General features: G+C 47.0%; 2 pseudogenes; both read left to right on the top strand.

Annotated features, from left to right (window-relative positions):
• Positions 1 to 25,798, top strand: part of LOC149326378 (uncharacterized) — a 44,918-nt pseudogene that overhangs the window by 5,342 nt on the left and 13,778 nt on the right.
• Positions 10,258 to 11,055, top strand: LOC149326379 (uncharacterized; annotated as a pseudogene).

Below are 25,798 nucleotides of genomic sequence, written 5' to 3'. Positions count from 1 at the left end.
TTCTTCGTGGTTCGTCCTTTGATTGCGCAACCTATACCTTCACAACATCATGTACCAACTAGGCCCAACTCAAGTTTTATTGGCGTCGAAAAGGGCCATGTATCCCCATGTCTCTGGTGCTGGCTCGTTACCCCTCTCGAGACGAGGGAAAGAATTTCAAGCCGGGAAGAAAAGGAGTTGGGGGCGCTGAAAGGACCAATTAAACCGCGAAGAAAAGTTCGGGGAATCTGAAGGAGGCTCAAGCCATGAAGAAAAGAGTCACCGAGACTCCCGCGGTCCTCCGATTGTTGCAAACCGGACCCAGCTTCCGACGCGTACGCGAGCGCCCGTGCGCTGATATCTAGCACGGACAGATATCGGCGCCTCGCCGAGGTTCGCTGGCGTCTCCTGCGGTGCGCATGCGCGCATTGGTTCTGGCGTACGCCCAGGAAGGGCCCGTGGAGTTGGTACCTAAAACTTGGACTGAAATTTTGGTCGTGTTCTCAGGGTACCTTCGTGGTCGGTGCAATCTGGATGACCGGTAGCTCCGCGCGCTCTCTCAAGAAGTTCCGAAAGTAGTTCTTGCGCTGATTTTATTTTTCAGCTTTTCGTTCCACCAGTCCACGTCGTCAGGCGCTTCCCACAAGAGATTTCGTTCATTGGGCCTTCCTCTCTTCCTCTTTGGTGGAACGAGGAATATTTATCTTATAAAAAAGATGCACACAAATAAAACTACCATAATGCTGCTAGAGAAAATTTATAATAGCATTCGGCTGAGATACATTCCAGTCAACAAAGCTGCGCGAATTCATTCGAGATTTAGGGATGACTCTGAAGCTCGAACACAGCCTGCACTACCCTCACTGAACAACAGCCGTCACCATCGCTTCGCCCGACCCCCCCCTCCCCCTACAGCGACGCCGGACTGCTTTGGTTGTGTGGGCATTGATTTTAATAACAATAGTGCTTTTATTCGCGTCTCACAGGGTACAGAACAGTGGAGGCCGGCAGTAAGAGTTGTCATAAATGAGAACCTGACAGAGCCGCACGCCCCCGAGCACTAGAAAGCGGTACAGTGGCATTGCTTAAAAAAAATTTAGTACATAATATGCCCTGATCAATGAAATTCCACTCTTCGAGAGTAGATAGAGCACATGGAATTAGCTTGTTGTAAGGCAGAAAAAAAAAATTCACTGAACCAATAAAAGTTCACTCGCCCTATGGAAACGACTTCAGTGCTTATACAATTAAAACGGCTAAAGCAAGCGTGGTCACAAGGAGAAAGGACTTAACGGAAAGGAAAGTAGGTTAGTACAAAAAAAGCAGTAACAGGCCGAAAAAAATATTCAGGGGGCACTTTGACTGTCTAAAGTGGGTAGAGGCGGAAGCGTTTTCCGCACCACCTTCGCTGTTTCTGTGGCACTGGTGGCGTCACATATAATTGAGTACTAATTACTAAGTGATGACAAATCACTAATTAATGGTTAACTACTGATTAATTCCTGAATACTAATTAACTGCTAATTAATGACGCTTAAGCTTCGCATTTAGGAGTGGAACGCGACAGCGCGTTGTAGCGCTGCCAGGGAGTCCACGGAACACCACCACCCGTTCGGCGCGATGCCTTGCCCTTTGAACGCAACGCTTTTTGAGGAAAGGAAATGGCGCAGTAATTCTCTGTCATCTCGGTGGACACCTGAACCACACCATAGGGGAAGGGAGGAAGTGGGAGTGAAAGAAGATAGATAAAGAGGAGCCGTAATGAAGGAAATGAAAATTGTATTTGAGGAAAGGAAATTACGCAATAACTGTCTCACAAAATTCAGGGGGGCACTTTTTTGACCTAAAGTGTGGTCACTGATATGTGGTTAAGATGTTAAGCTTCGCCCCTAAGAGTGGAACGCGACAGCGTCTTGCAACGCTGCCAGGGAGTCCAGAGAACGCCATCGCCCATTGGGTTCTACGCCTCGCTCGTCGGTAATTTGGTTTTTGAGGAAAGGAAATGTATCTGTCTCTCATTTGTCGGTGGACACCTAAACGTCGCCAGAAGGGAATGGAGGAGGATGAGAGTCAGTGAAGACACCGTAATCACTAGACGCGCCTTTGTTCATTCCAAACCGTCGAGCTGGCATGGCGGAGTGGATAGCATGCTCGTCTCTCACGCCGAAGACCGGGGTTCGATTCCCGAGCTCGACCAATTTCTTAATCGGTTTTATTTATTTATATGGCCTGACTAGTAAAGCTAATTAGGCTGATTGGGTAATTAAGCAATTAACTAAGCTCGGTCCCACTTACTTGGAGCATCACTATACGATCCCTTCAATTGGTTGCATGGTTACTAGCCAAAGTACAATTGGCCCCGTTTGAAATTCGCGCACTGTGACGTCACGACCGTTTCCACCAATTGAAAAGCGTGACATTTTCTGTCGACAACTGCTGCTTACAACGATGAGACATTAAAGGCTTCCGCCTTAAAATAAGTGTAGTTTAATTGCGGCTTGTCAATGACGAAGCCAAAGACAATCATTCGGAGATGTAATATTTTCATGTGCGTTGTTCGCTTTTTTTTTCTGCTTTTTTTAGGAAATGTTTTGTGTACACGCTAAATGAGTGCTTGAAGACCATAGTACATGACTGAATATTTACCGCATAAGCGCGAAATTTGCCCAGGGATGCACCGATGAGTACGACTGCATTCCAGTACTCTTGTTTACATCGCCGTATGCAAACTGCTAGTGCTCGTTTGCATGGCATAATACGCGACATGCGCATTAGTTATCTTAATTAATCTCATTTTTGTAACGGTTGTACCCTTGCTTATTTACAAAGTGCGACAACTCTGTAGGAAGCGCCGATGCGACTGCACGCCTGGGAAACACTTCGTAGCCTAGTTGCTGACATATCGCCTAGGACCGGCGCTTCTCGGTAATCGTCCCTGCTTTCTTCGATGAGACGAATACCTCATTTTGGATCAGTTTACGCAGAAGCTTATTCGGTGACCGTTCGCATTCAATGAAACGGCCTTATTTGTCATCCAGAAGCGACGGCAGCGACTGCTGCTGGCTGCCTAAAACATTGAGCGGCAGTCCGAGTCCCAACGGCGCTTCCCGTTCAGTGCATGCGCGCCCTGTAATGTAAGCGACAGTCGATTTCAGGTCACCTCTGGCAAAACTACACTCGCTGTACATTTCGTTTCGCTGAAACTTGAGAATTCGCTCTCCCCAATCACCGAAATTGCGTACACACACCCAGTGGACTCATCAGGCCTACCGCGGAAGGGGCTCGCCGTCAGCAAAGCGAGAGTAGCTGTTCAAGTGTGCGCATTATCTTTATTTGCATATGAATTAAAACAAGCTTTCATTAAAAAGCGCAATCCTGAAAATAAGATGGAGACTTTTAATTCTCAGAGCAAATTTTTGAATGCCGGAGAACTGCTGTTGAGGCTACACTCTCGCCTTCCCGGACCAAGTTGAGGGAGCCCACCAAACTCACTGCGAGGAAAGTGCGTTCTGCAGCGAGTGTCACTAAAGCTCATCGTGTGACAGTGCGCAAATGACACTTTAAGCAAATGTCACTTGTTGAAAGTGGCACTAAACGCTCCACCCAGTCGAAAAAAACACCAGCCCGTATCTGGTGTTTACACCAGACCGGAAATTCAGACACGGGTTCTGGTGTGACCCGGCCTGGTGTGACCCGGTCTGGTGTGTCCCGGTCTGGTGTGTCCCAGTCTGGTGTGTCCCAGTCTGGTGTGTCCCGGTCTGGTGTTACCGGGTCTGGTGTGACCCGGGCTGATGTTTTTGGTGTGGCCCGGTCTGGTGTTTTTGGTGTGGCCCGGTCTGGTGTTTTCTGATGTGATTTAATTTGGTGCCGTGCTGACCGGGTTAGGAGCCTTCGGGAACAATTTGCCTGTTTCACGATATGTTCTTTCTCTGTTTGGTATACCTTGCCAGCTGCACTCTGGAGAAGTTTCGGTCGCCTTGCTTGACTCTGAAGTGGACGTGCGCCTTCTGGCACGCCACGGCGACGTGAAAACCGGGGCGTTCGGGAAGCCCAAAAAAAAAGGTTCGTTCTTGACGTAAAGCATCTGATCTTCTTTGGTTTGGTATACCTTGCCAGCTGAATTCAGGAGAACTTTCGGGCGCTTTGCTTGACTCTGTATCGGACGTGCGGCTTCTGGCATGCCACAGCGACGCGCACAGTGCGGCGTTCGGTGGTCCTGCACAGAAACCCTGAAAAGGTTTGTTCTTGACGTAAAGCATCTGAGCTTCTTGAAAAGATATTTATTCTGCAGGTTTGAACTGAGCTAGCAATTAGGGTTTGTTGATGTAATGCAATGTTGTAATGGTGTAGCGGTGAATGCAGCACAGTTACAAGGTGAACGCGAGCACTGACCATGCACTAGTTTGCACCCGTCTGCATCTCTTCCGTCCTGCTTTTGTGGTGCACCTGCTGTGCAGGTGGGAGGTGTAAGTACAGAGTGCATCGGGAGGCAAAGTATAAGCAAGAGATTTTAAAAGTAAAAGTTGAAGTTATTCGGTGACATATTTTTGTTCGGTTATTTCGTTTTTTTCTGGTAGAAAGTTGGTTTGAAATGACTCCCTGGTGTCGTTTGTTTCTTGCAATTTCTGCCTGTCTTTCACTCCATTGTTTGGTCGGATGTCCTGTAGGTTCCTTTTGGAGTGTACAGGACATCGCCATTGGTTTGTGTGCATTCCCACACCAGGGGTGCCCTTCTCACACGTTGAGTTCAGTGCAGCAAAAAAGCAGAGAAAACAGTCCTGTCATGCGCCGATGTGTGGGCAACTAGTTTGCTCAGTGTGTAATTATATTCAATTATTGTGACAGAAAACTCTTAATGCCCTTATTTAAGAGGGCGGTGTGGGGCACGTTCAGACAAATCGCATTTTGCACCAAAGCAGCACAGGTGCTGGTGCTGCACTCAGCGGTTGTTTTGTTTCTAGAGCCTGTAGTGCCTATGTACAATTGCTTTGTTTTCCTGCCACTCCCACACTCCAATGGCTTGGCACCCTTTGACGTTCTGGTGCTCAGCCATGCCTTCTGTTTTAAGTCGCATTTTGCTTCAGGCACAATATGAAAAGCACCGCCGTGTGCCAACGTTTCAGTGCATATTGAAAGAAAGCTGGCTGGCCAGAAAAGTGCTATGGTTTACCTTTTACAGTTTAGTAGGTCACTGAACCTAGACACCATGAAACTGGAGACAGAGACAGTAATGCCAGGAGTGTTTCGTGGCTGAACCATCAAGCTTTTCACTATCCATTCCAGTCTGAATGCAGTGCTGCATTAGATCAGGTTTGGCGGCTCATTTGTATACACTATCGTATCCTGTAATGCTGTTATCAGACTTATACTCATGCTTTGAACTATACGGTGGTAGTGACAAAGATAGGCGCCGCATGCGTTGGCGTAAGAAACGTGGCGGAAATTTGGCTGAAACATGACACTAGAGCAATACGCCTTGGCACTTACAACATTGCTGCATAAACGCAGCACTGAGACACAAACCGCCGGCTGACACTGGGTAAATTGACGTTGACGATGAAAAAAGTGGAAGACGCGCATAACTGCCCACTCACCCAGGGGTTGAGTGGACACCTCAATCGCACTTTCAGGTATGTGGCAGTGATCCCCACCTGCAAAAAAACTATGTTTTCGCACAGTATCTCCTGCTTAACAATGCTAAACCACCAGCCGTTTTTATCCAGGATTAAATTCTGCACTGCACCAACATTATTTAGAACCCGACATACTCAATGCTCTCACTCCCATTCTCTTGGCCTGTACTTTCCTAATACCAATTCATTTCGGTACTCCTTCTCTCCACAGACCTTTTCTGGTTTGAACAGTTTACCAGCTTAGTGTGTACATCTTGATCTTCTAAATGACAGGGCTTAGCATGTGTTGCGTTACATTTCGAAAGTATAGCAAGTACGAGATCAGTGGTGCAGGAAATGCGACAAAACAAACACCGCACAAAAGGCTACAAACAGAACAGTGGAGTTGGGGGCGGGTAAGAAAATGCAAAGGGATGCAAGTGCGCGTTGTGGCTGGGTGAATTGCATGTGGTTTCTTTTTCACCGCAGGTCCCCCTGCTGTGGTTGCGCCCTCCCAGGCATCGCCCGCAGGCGACATGAACGCGTTTGGCAGCGCCCCCCCTCACCTGCTGCTCTGCCGCTGCCCCTATCCTCGTCCAACTCCAGCTGGCTGCTGGCAGCCACTCCGGTCTTTGTCAAATCGCTGTGCGAGTTCTACAGCCATCTGCTGCGAAATGAGGACCAGCTCAAGGGTGTGTCCAAAGTCTTGGCGAGATGTCGCCAACTCTCTGCCTGTCCTTCCACCGGCCATGCGCAAGGCAACTTCTCATTCGCCCCTCCTAGTAACGAGAGTCAAGAAAGCTCTTGGCAAAATTCTTCTCTCCCGCAGACTTCAGCAGCGGCGTAGCCAGAAAATTTTTTCGGAGGGGGCTGAAAACAAATCAGTGCTGAGGCGGGGGGAGGGTAAAAGATTTTCTCGCGGTTCTCGCATGTTCCTTCAGCAACTTCCTTCCGCGCTGATTAAGGGGAATCTCGCTTTCGTTTTCTAAATAATACAAGAATACCGTCTGAGAACGACAGTTTTTAGTTGAGAACGTCCTTGTGGAGAAGCTGACTTACAGAAATATTCAAGTTGTTTGTTTAGGTGCTGTGCTAGTACCTTCTAGGCCCACGCAGATGCGCTCGTGATCCCCGCATGCACCGACGTCTAGCAAGAAGACCCGGTGTCCTTTGTCTGCATGGATTGCTTTTTTTTGTTGTATCTTCCTAATCTATGAAATTAACCTACTTTTTCAGTGTGTGCAAGTGTGATTGTTTTTCCTGTCAATATATGTTTTTTTTCTTTTTTCTCTCTCTTTTATATTGCAAACCATATAAATTTGTCTGTACTGAGTCTGCACTTTGTTTGGTTGCCGTGGCCCGCCCACAAGCGCCCTGTCTTGCGCTTCCGCGGGCACACATATCCATGTGTAAATATGACAAAATAAGGTTTGGTTTGGTTTATGGGGTTTAACGTCCCAAAGCGACTAAGGCTATGAGAGACGCCGTAGTGGAGGGCTCCGGAAATTTCGACCACCTGGGGTTCTTTAACGTGCACTGACATCGCACAGTACACGGGCCTCTAGAATTTCTCCTCCAAAGAAATTCAGCCGCCGCGACCGGGATCGAACCCGCGTCTTTCGAGCCAGCAGCCGAGCACCATAGCCACTGAGCCACCGCGGCGGCAATATGACAAAATAAATATGTATGTATGTATGTATGTATGTATGTATGTGTGTGTGTGTGTGTGTGTGTGTGTGTGTGTGTGTGTGTGTGTGTGTGTGTGTGTGTGTGTGTGTGTGTGTGTGTGTGTGTGTGTGTGTGTGTGTGTGTGTGTGTGTGTGTGTGTGTGTGTGTGTGTGTGTGTGTGTGTGTGTGTGTGTGTGTGTGTGTGTGTGTGTGTGTGTGTGTGTGTGTGTGTGTGTGTGTGTGTGTGTGTGTGTGTGTGTGTGTGTGTGTGTGTGTGTGTGTGTGTGTGTGTGTGTGTGTGTGTGTGTGTGTGTGTGTGTGTGTGTGTGTGTGTGTGTGTGTGTGTGTGTGTGTGTGTGTGTGTGTGTGTGTGTGTGTGTGTGTGTGTGTGTGTGTGTGTGTGTGTGTGTGTGTGTGTGTGTGTGTGTGTGTGTGTGTGTGTGTGTGTGTGTGTGTGTGTGTGTGTGTGTGTGTGTGTGTGTGTGTGTGTGTGTGTGTGTGTGTGTGTGTGTGTGTGTGTGTGTGTGTGTGTGTGTGTGTGTGTGTGTGTGTGTGTGTGTGTGTGTGTGTGTGTGTGTGTGTGTGTGTGTGTGTGTGTGTGTGTGTGTGTGTGTGTGTGTGTGTGTGTGTGTGTGTGTGTGTGTGTGTGTGTGTGTGTGTGTGTGTGTGTGTGTGTGTGTGTGTGTGTGTGTGTGTGTGTGTGTGTGTGTGTGTGTGTGTGTGTGTGTGTGTGTGTGTGTGTGTGTGTGTGTGTGTGTGTGTGTGTGTGTGTGTGTGTGTGTGTGTGTGTGTGTGTGTGTGTGTGTGTGTGTGTGTGTGTGTGTGTGTGTGTGTGTGTGTGTGTGTGTGTGTGTGTGTGTGTGTGTGTGTGTGTGTGTGTGTGTGTGTGTGTGTGTGTGTGTGTGTGTGTGTGTGTGTGTGTGTGTGTGTGTGTGTGTGTGTGTGTGTGTGTGTGTGTGTGTGTGTGTGTGTGTGTGTGTGTGTGTGTGTGTGTGTGTGTGTGTGTGTGTGTGTGTGTGTGTGTGTGTGTGTGTGTGTGTGTGTGTGTGTGTGTGTGTGTGTGTGTGTGTGTGTGTGTGTGTGTGTGTGTGTGTGTGTGTGTGTGTGTGTGTGTGTGTGTGTGTGTGTGTGTGTGTGTGTGTGTGTGTGTGTGTGTGTGTGTGTGTGTGTGTGTGTGTGTGTGTGTGTGTGTGTGTGTGTGTGTGTGTGTGTGTGTGTGTGTGTGTGTGTGTGTGTGTGTGTGTGTGTGTGTGTGTGTGTGTGTGTGTGTGTGTGTGTGTGTGTGTGTGTGTGTGTGTGTGTGTGTGTGTGTGTGTGTGTGTGTGTGTGTGTGTGTGTGTGTGTGTGTGTGTGTGTGTGTGTGTGTGTGTGTGTGTGTGTGTGTGTGTGTGTGTGTGTGTGTGTGTGTGTGTGTGTGTGTGTGTGTGTGTGTGTGTGTGTGTGTGTGTGTGTGTGTGTGTGTGTGTGTGTGTGTGTGTGTGTGTGTGTGTGTGTGTGTGTGTGTGTGTGTGTGTGTGTGTGTGTGTGTGTGTGTGTGTGTGTGTGTGTGTGTGTGTGTGTGTGTGTGTGTGTGTGTGTGTGTGTGTGTGTGTGTGTGTGTGTGTGTGTGTGTGTGTGTGTGTGTGTGTGTGTGTGTGTGTGTGTGTGTGTGTGTGTGTGTGTGTGTGTGTGTGTGTGTGTGTGTGTGTGTGTGTGTGTGTGTGTGTGTGTGTGTGTGTGTGTGTGTGTGTGTGTGTGTGTGTGTGTGTGTGTGTGTGTGTGTGTGTGTGTGTGTGTGTGTGTGTGTGTGTGTGTGTGTGTGTGTGTAAGAGGGAAATCAGCCACACAGGACAATAATTCAAAGCTTCTAAGAATGCTCGTAGTGTGCAGATCAAATTTCTGTGGTAATAAGATGAGCTCAGAATCCTCTTTAAAGTACCTTTCCCGGTATGACGAGATAGCGTATTGGGTTAGGTTTTCCATTCTCAGCAATTTGACATTGAATGCCTTCGTTAATTTTGTTATTTGTTTCAGTTAATTGATCAATTCCACTCTAAATTTTGGTCATTAGCATTATCAAGTTTTGGCTTGATAATTGGCTTGATTAATTCTGACATTCTGACCCCTTTCAACCTCCTTTTCCAATTTTTTTTCATGTCTTTCATCAATTAACTGCAATAATTTCAATTAACTTGCATCGTCTATCACACACCAATCAGTCATCAGTCACTAGAACCACAAATTACAGTGATACAATTTTTTTATGCTGCCCCGATTATAGGTCGCCCGTTCGAGTCCCTGCCGCTAGCTAGGCTCTAAATTAACTAGTAGGTTTATTGCTGCACGAAACGCCGAAACGTATGACACCATCCGTAACATTCTATGGCAAACGGTTGGCATATAACGATTTTTTTTTATGCAGCCCCGATTATTTCCGACACGCGGTGCAGACCACGCCGACGGCTTTTCGACCGGACGAGCTGTATGCGCTGTCGCATAAAAGAAAGATTCCGTGACACAAGAATAATGGGATGGTTTTCGTGCAGTCCCTCATCAGTCCTATAATCAGCGCTTGGCGGTAGGGATCTGGTGTTTCTTGAAGAAGGAAAAATGGCGAGCAGAATCAGCTCCTAGTTTTCTTAGCGCAGACAATTTGTGCGCCCAGTTTGCTCTCTGTAGCTTTTGTTTGTACGGAATTGGACAAAGTTGTGCAATGCAGCGAATTTAATGCAATCGTTTCGCTTCAGTTCTGTGTCATTCTTGCCATCCCTTTTTTCTAGTGGCTAATAACAGCAATAGTGTAGGGATATTGCTGTTATCTGCGATATTAAAGAACTGACAATGGCAAAAATAATCTGATTGAAACAGCTGAACTCGCCTAAAAAACAGTTGTTTCATTGCTGCCATGAGTAACGAAGCATGTATGTCTTGAACCGTAAGATAAAAGTGCAAGCTAGTTTTTTTTGTCAGACCTTTAATGCCCTGTCCCAAGGGTCAGGGGCACGGCGCCGTATTGGCAATGGAGCGCTTACCTTTCACACTGTTCCAGGCTGCCCTACTCCTTGGCTCATCGCTACCTTGTTTGGCATCGGACGTGGTCTTCACCTGCCCAGTTGAGAACGCGAATCAACCCGCGGATTGGACGCAACAGCCTTGCCTACAGATCCATCTGGAAGGAAACCTGTTCTTCGGCTGGCAACCGCGGTCGTTCATCACCAGCGATACCACTATCAGCGCCGGCCACACGGAATATAAGCTGCTGCCCGTGAACGCCCCTCTGGGGCACGACGCCGTATTGGCAATGGAGCGCTTACCTTTCACACTGTTCCAGGCTGCCCTACTCCTTGGCTCATCGCTACCTTGTTTGGCATCGGACGTGGTCTTCACCTGCCCAGTTGAGAGCGCGAATCAACACGCGGATTGGACGCAACAGCCTTGCCTACAGATCCATCTGGAAGGAAGCCTGTTCTTCGGCTGGCAACCGCGGTAGTTCATCACCAGCGATACCACTATCAGCGCCGGCCACACGGAATATAAGCTGCTGCCCGTGAACGCCCCTCTGGGGCACGACGCCGTATTGGCAATGGAGCGCTTACCTTTCACACTGTTCCAGGCTGCCCTACTCCTTGGCTCATCGCTACCTTGTTTGGCATCGGACGTGGTCTTCACCTGCCCAGTCGAGAACGCGAATCAACCCGCGGATTGGACGCAACAGCCTTGCCTACAGATCCATCTGGAAGGAAACCTGTTCTTCGGCTGGCAACCGCGGTCGTGCATCACCAGCGATACCACTATCAGCGCCGGCCACACGGAATAGAAGCTGCTGCCCGTGAACGCCCCTCTGGGGCACGACGCCGTATTGGCAATGGAGCGCTTACCTTTCACACTGTTCCAGGTGATCATTGCACTTGCCTAAGAAGCAAGAATCGCTGCTTGTTTTTGGTGTCGTGCCCCAGAGAGTGGTTATTTGCCCTAGAAGCATGCGAGGAAACTGTGCAACATTGCTTAAGTAGTTTGCTCTTAATTCTTTCCGGGGATGTGGAAACAAACCCCGGACCTGATTCTAATGACATCCTGGCTACTGTGCTGGAGACTGTACAAAGGATCGAATCCGGCCAAGATGGAATTCGAAGTGATTTGAGAGAGTTGAAGCACTGGCAAGCGTCAGTAGACATTGAACTGAAGCAGTTGTCTTCTAGACTTCGCAGTGTTGAAGTGGACGTTTCAGATCTAAAAAACAATCCCGCTACGTCTTCGGCTGATTCTCCTGGTGCAGTTTCCAGCGTCATCTCTGACCAGCTCAGAATTATTGAATCTCGTTGTAATGACGCGGAAAACAGGCTGAGACGCTGCAACTTACTTTTTTTCGGCCTTTCCGATGACATATCTGAGACATGGCCAAGTGCTGAAACGAAAGTGATTGACCTGTGCAAGAATGAATTGGACATTACAGTAGATTCATCGCAAATAGAACGGGCACACCGCATTGGTAAATACGACCCGGAAAAGTGCAGGCCAGTGATGGTAAAATTCACATTGTTTAAGGACAAACAACAGATCATTGGGAACGGCATCAAGCTGAAAAGAACTAACTACGCTGTGCGCGAAGATTTTTCCTTTCAGACACGACTGGCTAGAAAGAAGTTGATCGAATTTGCCAAACCACAAAAAGTTCCGTACAAGCTAAATGTCGATAAGCTGAGAATAAACGATAGTGTTTACGTGTACGACGCCGCTACTGACACCGTAAAACTATCTTCCGCATAGGTAAGGTGTTGCTCGGCTACACGTGTCATCAGGAAAGAACGAACATCTTACCCCAATAACACCGCGCAATCGCAGCTCTCCTTACTTTTCACTAACATACGCAGCATTCTTCCTAAGCGCATCGAACTTTGTTCATACCTTGACAATTGTGAATGCGACATTTTAATACTAACCGAAACGTGGCTCCATAAAGATATTAGGAACGATGAAGTCTTGCCTGATATGGACAGTTTCACTATCTACAGAAACGATAGTAGCGACAGAAGGGGAGGAGGGGTGTTGATTGCAGCTAAAAAGCATATAACTTCTTTTCTCGTTGATATTCCTAGTAAATTAGAAATTTTGTGGGTTTGCATCACATCGCCATCTTCCAAGCATCTTCTTGGAGTTTGTTACAGACCACCAGATAGTCCGCAATCATTCGTCTCCGATCTCCATGATAACATAACTGAAGCAAAAGCTAAATTTCCTAAAGCAAGTATTTGTCTACTAGGTGACTTCAACTTTCCCGAAATTGACTGGCCGAGCTTAAGTTCGAGAACACGTGATAGCACTAATTTTGTTCAACTAACCCTCGATTTTTCTTTGGTCCAATTAGTCGAAAAACCTACCCGAGGAAACAATAAGCTTGACCTCGTATTCTCGTCAGTCCCAGACAATATAAGCCCTATCTCTTATTCTGATGGCTTCAGTGATCACGAAGTACTTAATTTCACGATTTCCATGCCTTCATGCGCACGTACACAAACACATAAACGTATTTTTGATTATAACCGCGCTGACTAGTAGTAGTAGTAGTAGTAGTAGTAGTAAAAGACTTTTATTCGACCAAAATTTATAGGCCGAGCATTTCGACCGCCTGGGCGACCAGAAGCCGCTGTTCTTCCCCTTCAGCGCCAAGCCAATATCGGGCTACAATCCTTTTGTGACACATACATATCTTCCGACTTTTTCTCAACGTTCGGCCAACGATAACTGGGTTTTGTTCAAAAATAGTTTACTGGAATTAGTGCACCGTCATATACCACTGCTCACCCTCCGCACGAACGCGTCTAAACCATGGTTCAACAGGATGTTACATGCACTAAAAAACAAGAAAAAGCGACTTTTCAAAGCTGCCAAACGCCTTGGCACACCGGCTTCATGGCAGAAACACAGAATCGCCGAAAAAAACATATTGTAGTGCCATCCGCAAAGCAAAGCTTAAATATTATTCCCATGACCTTCAATCCCTTATCACACACAAACCTAAAAAAATTTGGAAAACGATATCACCTATTGACACTCCGGTTCTTGTTTCGTTGTTGGATAACACTGGTGCTCCAGTTATAGAAGAAGAATGCCCACTTATATTTAATAATTATTTTTCTTCAGTGTTCACACAGGAAGACCATTCCACTACTCCACCATTAGTAGATGCCGATTACCAGTACATGAGTCCCATAGAAATAAGTGTCTCCGGTATTGCAGCATTAATAAACAATCTCAAGATTTCGACTTCTGCTGGTATTGATGATATTAATACAAAAATTCTCAAAAGCACAGTGATCCATTCAAGCAATATTCTCTTCCATATCTTTCGTCAGTCGCTATCAACTGGTGAGATTCCAAGGGATTGGAAAATTGGTAAAATTATCCCCATCTTCAAATCAGGTGATAAAACGAACGCGCAAAATTATCGCCCTATATCTTTGACATCTGTCCCATGTAAGATCCTCGAACACATCATCGTATCAGCAGTGGCGCACCATCTAGATAGTAATAATTTCTTTTTTTCTAACCAGCACGGGTTCAGGAAAGGCTTCTCTTGTGAGACTCAACTACTGGAATTTACTAACGAGCTACTACACAACATGGACGAGAACTTCCAAACAGACTGCATATTCTTAGATTTTTCAAAAAGCATTCGACCGCGTTGCGCATTCACGCTTAATAGGTAAAATTACTTCCCTCAACCTAGACTCACTAACTACCTCATGGCTAAGGAATTTCTTCTCTTTTCGTAAACAGTTCACAGTTGTTAACGGCCACTCATCTCCGTTTAGCGATGTTCTATCTGGTGTTCCTCAAGGAAGCGTCCTGGGCCCGTTGCTGTTCCTGATTTACATTAATGATTTGCCATCCAACATTACATCAACCATTCGCTTGTTCGCAGATGACTGCATAATTTACCGCAAAATCGGATCACCTGCAGGTCATCTTGCACTTCAAAGGGACCTCGATCATGTAACCGCTTGGTGTTCATCATGGCAAATGTCACTTAACACTGAAAAATGCAAGTTAATGACATTCAGCCGCAAAAAATCTAACTCTTCGTTCAATTACATGCTCGATAAAAGCTTAGTCTCTCAGGTGTCTTCTTACAAATACCTCGGTGTCCATTTTTCATGTAACTTGTCCTGGTCCACTCATATACAGAAAATAACAGCTAAAGCATCCCGGACCTTAGGCTACCTAAAACGGAATCTTCATGGAGCTCCTGCTACTACCCGTAAGCTCGCCTATCAAACATTTGTTCGTCCGCAACTCGAATATGCGTCATCCATTTGGTCACCTCACCAGGCTTATTTAATTAACTCCCTTGAATCAGTCCAAAATCGTGCTGCGCGTTTCATCTCCAGAAACTATGACCGTCACTCAAGCGTCACAAACATTAAATTATCGCTCTCTCTTTGTACCTTGCAATCACGAAGATTAATTGCCCTAGTCTGCTTATTTCACAAGATAGTCTATAGCACTAATCATTCGACTCTCCCTCTTGCCCAACCTCACCGCACCTCGCGCCGTTTAAACAACCATCTCAGCTTTCAACGCCTTTCAAGTAAAGCCGTTGCATTCAATTCATCCGCTTTGCCGCAGGCTATTGTTCACTGGAATGGTCTTCCGGAACACATCGTCAATATTCGTGATCCAGCTTCTTTTAGGACCGAAATAACAGCCATTTTTTCCAATTACTGACGCGTCAATAACTATTGTATAATGATATTCTTATTGTTTGATGGTGAGTACTAACAGTCAGTTGGCATTGTGTAATGATGTTCTTATTGTTTTATGGTGATTACTAACAATCAGTTGGCATTGTGTAATGATGTCCTTACTGTTTAATGAGTACTAACAGTCAATCAGCATTATATAATCATGTCATTCATGCTCCTGTTATTACCCCTATTTATGTAATCCCCCCCTCACACAATACTCCATGCTTGGAGCCTGCGAGGCAACGTGAATAAATAAATGAGGGCTATGATAACGGCACACACAGCCCATGTGTTATCTCCCTTATTCTTCTTGCCTGCTACGCTACTCATTGCCGTGACAAGTGGTTATTATGCTGACATAGTGATGTCCAAAACTTGGTTTGTGGTTGAATAGTGCGAACCCTTAGTCATATGGGCAGAGCCATGCGTTAGGGTAGAGCGCTTTGTGTTAAGGCACTTGCAATTCCAGATAAACCAACTTTCTGGGGATAGAATTGGTTGGTTGGTTTATGGGGTTTAAGGTCCCAAAGCGACTGAGGCTATGAGAGACGCCGTAGTGGAGGGCTCCGGAAATTTCGACCACCTGGGGTTCTTTAACGTGCACTGACATCGCACTGTACACGGGCCTCGAATTTCTCCTCCAAAGAAATTCAACCGCCGCAGCCGGGATCGAACCCGCGTCTTTCGGGCCAGCAGCCGAGCACCATAGCCACTGAGCCACCGCGGCGGCGGGGATAGAATTGGTTGCCTGCAGGAATTGTGCCATTGGAATACGAAGGGAACTTTTTTCTTTTTTCCACACCAACACTGCTATTTGGCTTTGAGGATGTTGTACTAGAAGGCGCCACGGTGGTCATCTCAATGTCCTGAGGTCTTTTTAACACGCAACAAAATGCCAGCGCACAAGCATCTTTGGGTTTTACCCGCACCGTGTTGCAGCAGCTGCGACCTGAATAAGCCTGTAGCCTTCTGTTACCGACACGCTCTAGCTGCTGAGTCGCCAAGATGCATTTGACTGCATAAAAAAAAGGTGTTCTAGATGCCCATTTAATAGTGCTTTGACAAGAAACATGGCAAGCAGAATATTGCCTTCACTTGTACCTCACTTAACTGGACGTGTAGGTTGCTGGCATAACTCATTCTCCTCGTGGTTGTGTAGTCAACAGTAGCAGTTGGGAGAAAGGGTCTCTGTTTTGGAGCAGTCTTGAGTGGCTGTGACGGTTGGCAACTTCCTTTTTTTTGGTGGTGTTGAATTTTTCCCAGAGCCCTTCTACTGTGGCTCTCCCTTTTGCTAGTGAGGGCTTGTACGTAAACTGCAGTGGCATTGCTAAAGCGAAGACATTGATCAATGTGGCACACTGGTAATGGAAGCATTTTAGGCAGATATTAGTCTTTGGGCAATAGTTCAGGTAATCCTGAGGCACGCTGTCACACTTTGAATCCATACGATTCCAGCAGCGCGGTTTTAGTGGCATCCTTTACATGGTTTCTGACGTTTTAGCTGTGTTAGTTGTTGGCGTTCATCCTTAGTTAACCTTTTTAGTAGTCGTTTTCGCCATTTCACCTAACAACCCCCGCTTCCTCGGCTTTGTTATCCCATCGTGTTGTAGCATTTTCATTCCTGTGTTTTTAGCTTTTTTTGCTTGTGTTTTCTTCAGACCTTCATGCACCCTCAGCCCTGTTGTTCCATGCTTTTTACATGTCTTTCACTGGTTTTTAGTCTTTTCTTTGTTAGCACTCATGCTCGTTGTATCCTTGATAACCCGGGAAAAAGTGATAATATACTCGTTCGCGCTCTGATTGTGTTGTGCTTACATAAATACCCCAGGTGGGCGTTTCTGTGGCGTGTGTATTTAAGAGCGGGGCCTTGGGCATTCTTGAAACAAAGTTGATGGTTCAGCGCTCTGTCCTGTCCGCCTTCTGTCTTTTCCTAACCGTGTTCGCGCTGCTGAAATCGCATGGATTCCCACCAACTAGCCCGCCAGTTTGTGTTACACTTTCTAATGTTCTGCAAGCATTCTGGTAGAGATTTTCTGTTTGTAAAGCTCTTGTCTCTTTGCAGCTGGCATTCGAGAACAATCGAAATGACTTTTAGGAGCTTCAGATTCTCACTGCGATGCAGGCCTTGTGGTAATGCTGCTTGGTTTGTTTTCATAGTGAAATTCTGTTAGAAGCATGCAGTTGTGGTTGTGAACCTCGCACGCTATGCATCAAGTAACACATTTTCGCTCGCATCTATCGTCCTTCTGTTAGTTTAGGGCTGCCTTAGTGGGGCCTTGATTTCAAGCAAGCCGCAAATAAACAAGGCCTTTTCTGAAGCTGCGTAGCCTAGAGTAGCGTTGTGTTCTTGCCCTTGCCAACGTCTTCATCACCACTTGGAGCTTCCAGGTGCAAATTGCCAGCTGTCCTGAAAGTTGGCATTGCGATTAGTAGCATCGGCCTCGTTTTCTCATGTGTGAAAGATCTGTTGATTGCGTTTGTGTTTCAGGTGGGCACTGCCTGCTGCGCCCTCTATTCCGAAGACGGCTGCTGGCACCGGGGCGTCACCCAGGCGCTGCAGGCGGGAAATGTGACCGTGTTCTTTGTCGACTATGGCAACGGCGAGACTGTGGCGGACGCGTCGATCAAGCAGCTTCCCGACAGTCTGGCCCTGTTGCCGTGCCAGGCCGTGGCGTGCCGTCTGATCGGAGCTGCCCCCTTGGATACTCCGTCGGCCACTACCAAGCTCGACGACACGATTGCGGAGCAAGTGCCGCTCTGACTGTTGCCGCGGTTTTACGGTTGGCGAAAGCGCATTGGCTTGCTTTGCTTACGCTGGGTAATCCATTCACACTTATCCGTGATCAGGTCGCAAAAATCGCAAAAAAAGTTCATTTTTTGAAGAGTACACATTTTGGCATCTCTAACACTATTTCTTTGTTGTACTGAAATATTTCGCCCTAAAATAAACTTTAAGCAGTCCTAATAAATATATTTGTCGGCATCTACACATAGACAGTGTGTGCTTGCTTAGAACTTTCAGGATTATTTTCTCGAAAGTTTGTTTTAAGCTTAATACCTTGCTCGGGAAAAGCGTAGCACAGCAATGGGTGCGTGGATTTTTACACTGTTTGTGTTCTTGTAATCACTGAAATGTGGTCTGCACTGAGACAGTCTCAGATTTACCATTTAGGCTCGCATTTTTTTATTACGTGGTAATTAGAGCATGATACATTCTAAACATAAAGAAAAGGTGGATACTGTGTCCTGACTGTTCCTGCTTCGCGTAGCACATACATTTTTTCACGGCATGCCCTGTGGCCGCATTGCAATGGTTGGTATCGTGACTCGAGGTGGGGCAGATGTGACGAAAGCACGAATCAGATACACTCTAATGCTGTTTGCCATCTGGCGTAGGCTTTCCACTGGTGTGGTGCTGGGGTGTAAAAAATGCGTCTACCTGGCGGAGACCAAACCCTGTTGGCCGTGCCCTTTTTTTTCGTCCAGCTCTCCTTACCATTGTAACGACGCCATCAGTACTGGACTTTGGTTCTCCACAGGTGGAGCACGTGGGCGGCTACCAGTACCCGACCCTGACGGAAGGTGTCGCAGTCCTCGTGGAGGTTTCCTGGGTGCTGAGCCCTGGCGAGGTCTATGTGAAGCTCGTCGAGACGAGCAGTGCCCTGGACAGCCTCATGGAGGAATTACAGATATGTGGACTTGCAAGAGTACACTGGAATGTCGGTGATATGAACCCCCCCCCCCACACACACACACACAAGGTCGAAAGAAATATTTTCAGTGCAACATCGTTGATTCGAAGTCACTAAAACTATGAAAAATGGGACCCAGACAGAAAATTTAATCGCGGGAACTTGCTGCCTTTAATAGAAGAACTGTGCAATTCATATATTGCTGCATTACAATTGACCCTAAAATGTAGCCTTTGCTAGGCAAAAAAGAAAACGATGCGAGAAATACAGGTCGACGCATTTGCCTCCTCACTTTGTCCCTCTGGTGAACTTTGTTTTGTAGTTTCCCGCTGGGTAGCATCACGCAGTGCGCAGCTCGAAGCAATGAGTGCGTAACGATGTGACTGCGAGGACAGCAGTCCGCGACCCTCACCCTGTCCATCGCCCCGCAACTGGTGGCTCCATCCGTGGGAAGAAAACAGCACCGGTGTCCAGCTGCTGCTCGTAGGCGACTTTGTCGACTTGGTGGGCGCCACGCTTATGGATGGCGGTGTACAACTTCGTAGCAAGCCTCCGCAGTGCTGTGTTTTTGCAGACTTTCTCTGCTAATTAATTCCGTGTATGAAATACTCGCTGTACGTTCAAAACGCCGTCCACAAATAATTTTCAATTCGTGCAATAATTGTTTTTAAAGTACCACAACACTGCTGAAATATTTGAGGGACTATTTGACTTGAAGGACTATGGTCTGTGGGGAATATGAGGGACTATAGGTCTTGAAATGAAAATGTTTACTATAAAAGATATCGTAATGAAATTGGGTATTGATATGTGTTTATTCATCCTGTTTTCAAAAATATTATTATTTTCAGCATGTATCTCAATTAGTTCCCATGGTATGGAAAATAACTCAAGCCTAACTATAATTAGGTCATTTCTTATGGGTAATTAAGACACTTTTCTTCAAAGTGTTTTGGTTGCGACTGTAACGAAGCTGTAGCCAAAGGGTTACCACCTACAGCTACGTTATTTATATTAAAATTTAGATATATCATTGTATAAAAATCTTCAATTATGTCCAGACACCGTAATTATGAAGTATAGTTAGGTGACATTATGGCTCACAAGATTTGTAATTTTCGACTAAGCCAAAAAAAAAGAAGTGGCATAGCTCCACAGTTTAGTTTTCTGAATACGGTGCTATAAGATTAATTGAAATTTCACTATGAAAATATAATAAAAACTTCCTTAAGGCTAGTCATGTTGGCAAAGAACATGAAGATGAGAAAATCTTGTTTTAAGGGGGTCATCATCATCATCAGCCTGACTACGCCCACTGCAAGGCAAAGAAAGGCCTCTCCCATGTTTCTCCTGGTCAGTAAGGGATCAGTAATCCTTGCAAATTTTTCTCGCATTGTTCCTCTCATGCAGAGCCACTATGCCAGCTCTCACAGTGCAAGCGGCGATGATTTGCGAACAGGACAGGCCTGTGTGGCCCTGTACGCCGAAAACGGGAGCTGATATCGTGCACGTGTGACGCACGCCAGCGGCGGCATGTTGGGCGTGCAGTACGTAGACTATGGCAACTTGGAGGAGATTTTAGCCACCTCCGTGCGGCCGGTGAGTGCATTGCCATGACCTTTACAGCTCTGGCTGCATCAGCCTAGTCCCCTGCTTTGCGACTCTGTAGTCGGTCAAAATCCCCATTTCTCAGTAAAAGGGTAACTGCCTAGATGTAGCTGTAGGGGCACACGCCAAACAGCTGCTCTACCCTGAAATCTTGCTTCTGGCTGAGGCCAATTTAAACAGTTGAACTCAAACCGGACGACCTAACCCGGACCGTGACACACTGAACAGTTCCCTGTAACCACAAATTTGCTCAGTGATTCATAGGCTGCTGCACCTATTTGTGTTTTTTTTTTCATGACAGTGAGTGGAAGTCATGCGTTTCCCAGCATTGGGATTAGCTTAAAGGAAGCTTGGTCAGCATTTTTTGTGGCCGGGGCTACAAACTCCTCTGTTTCGGGAATAGTGCCAGCAGTCTTCCTTTTTCTCAGGCCTTCCAAAGCTCATTGGTTTGCCCCACTGTGTGAAGCATACGCGTACTGAAGGCTTGAGAAGGAAAACAGGTGCAGATGCCTTGTCACCGTTACAAGTACAGGTACTGACAAGCCTCTTATCGCTCCTACTGCATAGGAGGTATTTCAATGAAGCCATGCTACCAGAGGCAGCGCGAGCGTTGTCGCGGCTAGCACGTCATGTTGGCAGCCGCTTCACGCCAGCTCGCAATGTCCAGTACGCCGCGAGGTACTCGGCCTGTGTTGTTAAAAATCCGTAATATCTTTGCACGTTGTTAAATGTGTCATCGTTCATTTTTCTTTGTGTAATTCTTGTGTGCCGTTATGTAACCGAGCTTCGTGTTCAGTGTTTCAACTAAGCGGCCACCCTATGCAGCAACTTGGCAGCAAGACTGGCCGGCTGCATTGCGCGCAAAAATATACACTACATGCAGCTTTCCCTATCAGCTGGTAAATGTGTGCTATACGCACGCAGGACACATCGTGGATAGACAGCACACAATTACCGAAATACCAAAACTGGCGCCGCAAAAACTCATATTTCCTTTCCGGTGGCTGTGGTCCCCGAACTGCTGAAGCTTCACAGACGGTGTTTCAGCAGAAAGGCAAAGCATTCCAGCTGCCCCATTTATGTGCCAGAATGGTTGAGCAAATACTGCTATGTGCTTGCAGCACGAACGGCAGACCCAACGAGAATGTTTTGCAATTTTGATTGTAGCAACGCAGTGCTGCTTGGAATGCACAATACCTGGAATCTGGGCTGGTTTGCACAAACGCTATGTGCGGCGATTCCGCTAGGTTGAGTGGTGACATGTCACTTTCAGCAGATAGAGATGGCAAGTGAAGCTAGCTAAGTGAACAGGCATGTCGAATTACCGTATATTCTTGTTGTAAGGGCCATATTTTTTTTCTGCGATTTTGACGGGGTGCGGCTCTTACACGAATCCGGCCTATATCTATCCGCAGAAACTTTGCACTGTTCCTATGAATGTTGTAAATAACAATACAAACACTGCTAAATGACCATACATAGTTTACTCAAGGAAATTCCTTGTCGCTTTCGCTCTGGTTGCTACTTGAAGAGACCGTCTCATGGGCACCTTCTCAGAGGGAGTCTTCTTTGGTGCCGTCCGTCTGGTTCCATATTCCAGTCACCTGGAAGCTTTTTACAATGGTGCCGCACGACACCAAACGCCATGGCCTTAAAATCCTGAAACTTGCTGCAGTGACGCTCTCTTCAACCGTCCATTAGGGGTCTTCTTGTGAACGTCCGCTGCCTTCCACTTAGAGGCCATTAGCTTCCTTTATGAATGATGTCACGTAAACACCTCCTTTTTTGCGGTGTATGAGTCGACCTCCGCAAATCGAAGCCCTGGCAGTGTGAAAAAAATAGTTGACTCCAAATATATACTCCAATAATACGATAATTTAGCCTGCTGGGCGTCCAATGCTACGCCATTCAGGTGGTGTTTTCTTCTCTTCACAAGCAGATCCACCCCAGGTTTGCCCAGCTGCCAGCACAGGTCATCCGGTGCCGGCTCCGCTCGGTGGCGCCCCCGGGAGGCGGGTCGACGTGGCCCTCCGCGGTGGCAGAGGGCCCCCTGCAGCACGCCTTCGAGGGCCAGTTCCTGTGCCGCGCGACAGCCCACAAAGATGGTGTTCACCTGGTGGACCTCGAGCGGCCTGGCGGCACCCCTGGGCCTTCCCTGGTGGAGACCCTTGTTAAGGCAGGACTCGCGATGGATGCGACCGCAGCGCCTCGTAACATTGGCTCGACGTCCGAGGCCAGCGAGGGACAGAGGCAGCCGAGGGCCGCTATCGCACCTGCCGAGTTTGCCTTCCAGACCAAGCAGTACGTCGACGTCAAGGTGAGCGGCTGGCATGGATTGGCTTTGTTTCTTGGTTGTGGTAAACCAATGTTCATGGATGGCGGTTACTCTCCGAGGAGGAAGAGAGTGGGCGACAGTTGTTCGTTGCTGTACCTGTGACTATGGCAGCTTCAGTATATTTTTGTGTGCCAACCGAGAGACAAAGGAAGTTAACCTTCTTTTTCAGCCACAAACCAGGACTTCTTTTCTCTTAAAGCATTGTTTCGTGAAGAGTGTGTGCGAAGTCGTATACAATTTCACTATGCATCAGCTTCTGCACGTTACATGCAGGACAGCATAATCATGAGGAATAGAAAATTATGCTTTGGAAGCAGCAGGAAATATTCTGCAGCTGTGGAGAAAAAAATGATAGGTGTAATGTTAAGAGTTCGGAAATGGAAGGAGTTGGTGAAGGAACAAACGCGGGTTAATGACGTTCTAGTCGATATCAAGAGGAAGAAGTGGGCTTGGGCAGGGCATGAAATACGAAGGCAAGATAACCGCCGCTCCTTAAGGGTAACGGAGTGGTTTCGAAGAGAAGGCAAGCGTAGCAGGGGCCGGCAGAAAGTTAGGTACGCAGATGAGATTCGGAAGTTTGCGGGGTACGGTGGCCGCAACTGGGAAAAAGGGCTGGGTTAATGGGAGAGACATGGGAGAGACCTTTGCCCTGCAGTGGATGTAGGCAGACGGATGATGAGGATGAAAGCCATTCTTCATACAAATCAGTTTTCTCAGGCTGTATTGCTGTAGCCAAGCAATCTGCTTAAAAAAGAACAAAAAAAGAAACTTTCAAGTGAGGCATATGGAAGCTGAGGAAAGGTTTTAATAATCTCACAATGACAAAAAACACCAAAAATACTGTATGCATTGTATTGCCTCCTTCAGCTAAAAGAAACCTTGCAAAGGTGCAAATAGAAAGTGTATACTGACTGAATTACAGTAGAAACTTTATGATATGAATCTCACGGGGTGTCAACAAAATTTATATCATTGGAAGTTTCGTATCATCCAAACGAACAAAATTTCTACTCCAAACACAAATGCACCTATGTAGGATTAAAAAGGGAGTAAACCACACGCTAGAGAACCGCTTGCTCTCTTTTTACTCTTCTGTGTTTAGAGTGTACGCAGAAGCATGAAAACTGCATTTACGCACATCTGTTTACGGCGGACGGGATATATTCACGGCCGCGATGCCTTCAGCGCGACTGGTGATCGCGATGTTGGCAGTGTGCGGGCCACATTCTGCCGCTGATAGCTCGCGGTGCCTACAGCGTGTCTAGCAATCGTGGAATCCGCGGTGCACGGGCCACTTGCTGCCACTGACTGTTTGCAGTGCATATCGCACGATTAACGATTGCAGCGTCCCTGACGTGTGGGTAGCACTTTGTGTTTGAGGGTGAAGTCATGGCTCGCGTGTTCGTATCATCCATAGTGGCGCGGGAGTGTGTTCGGAAGGTCTGAAATTCTGCCCTTTGTACACATTGCATTCCACCAGGGGATGTTTACAAATTCATATCGTCGAGATACTGAGACTCCTTAACGGACAGTGACAAGTCAGGCATATGTGTAGGTCAAAGAAAATAGAAGCGCCGCGATAATGGAATGGTGGCAGTTCTTTCACGAAAGGCCGAGTGGCTGCTCGTGGCATACGATAGTAAACCTGAGCAGTACGGTTGAGCCCTGCAGGCGCATTTCAGTGCGTATTTGTAAATTAGGTTATGCGCAGTGCACGTAATGACTTCGTTCAAGAAAGTGATTTCCTGGTGCTGGTTGGTGGCAGCGCTTCGCCGTGATTTGCCATGTAAATTTCCCGACGCGGTTCGGGCTGTCGGCAGTCGTTGATGTGGCCGGCATGCAGCTGACTGCAGTTTGGCGGTGATGACATGGTTAGCCTTGTGCACCTTTTGGTTTTGAAGCAGCTGTCCCTCTGCGCTCGTCGAATGGAAATGACAATCCAGCTGTGCCACCACGGCTGCTGCGCACAACCACGCCTGCCCAAGCAGCTAGAGATACCCCCCCCCCCCATACCCTATCATCTGGCATGAAGGTCATAGAAGCTTATGCAAAGGGTATTGCTCATGTACTTGGCTTGCAATAAGTGCGACATTAAAGGTGCAGTAAAGAGGAATCTGAACTCGTCTTTTTGCCGTGGGAACTCAATCTGCACGTTCCGAGCATTCTTATAAACTTCGATTTAGTGCCCTGTGTGGCCGATTTTCCTAATTAAATCGAATTAACGTCCGGCTCCCGCCTTTTTTTTAATTCTCTCTCGTGCGGTGGGCGGAGTCGACCAACGCGTGGAGTGCTTTTCCCCCGGTCCCGTGGCGGCTTGCCGTTCTGCCATCGGCGGAGTAATACGTAGTAGTCCGTAGAAGCAAATAGTTCGGGCGTATTTTTATTTCTTCGGGCTTATTTTGCGGCTATATTATCTGCGAATGAAAATGTTTATTCACGGAAACCTAAAAAACAAAATAAAGCGAAAGCAAAGCCTCCATGGAGCTGGCTGAAAGGTTCTCCACGCGTTGGTCGACTCCTGCCACCGTACGGGGGAGAATTCGACAAAAAAGGCGGGAGCCGGACGTTAATTCGATTTAATTAGGGAAATCGGCCACACAGGGCCATACATTGAAGTTTTTAAGAATGCTCAGAACGTGTAGATCGAGTTCCCGCGGCAAAAAGACCAGTTCAGATTCCTCTTGAGTGCACCTTTAAATACTACAGTATTGCTAAAAGCTGGGGGTAGGTAGTTGTCCACCAAAGCGCAAAGTGGAAAGCAAAGATTTGTATAAAAGTCATTGTACGAGAGATGCATTTTATCCACTTATGAATGCACAATATACCCACGAGATCTTGCAGCTTTTTATACTTTTGGAATGCACAGTGTCCGTCTTTATCGTGCGTTTTCTGTTGCACTCAACCACGAGTTTGTAGCCTTTCTTGCACATGCTCTTGTCTGCGCTTATATATGCTTCTAGTGCCCACGTTTCTCTCTCCGAGTGTGGTAGTTTTTGTGTGTGGTTCATTTCAGGAACTTATTGTAAGAGATAGGTTGTATACGCTATGTCATCACTAGAGGCTTACTAGTGACATGGTTTTATTTAGTGACAATCTTCCTTATGTCATGCCTTGTGTGTGCATGAGGTGAAAATGTTGAACAGCACTGCTGCAGGTATTCTTGCCGCTCGGTAATCTAGA

This window comes from Amblyomma mixtum, chromosome 10, assembly GCF_055824585.1.
Source record: "Amblyomma mixtum isolate Tamu chromosome 10, ASM5582458v1, whole genome shotgun sequence".
Taxonomy (NCBI): domain Eukaryota; kingdom Metazoa; phylum Arthropoda; class Arachnida; order Ixodida; family Ixodidae; genus Amblyomma; species Amblyomma mixtum.
The sequence above is the reverse complement of the archived record's forward strand: the minus strand, read 5'-3'. Positions and strand labels throughout refer to the sequence as shown.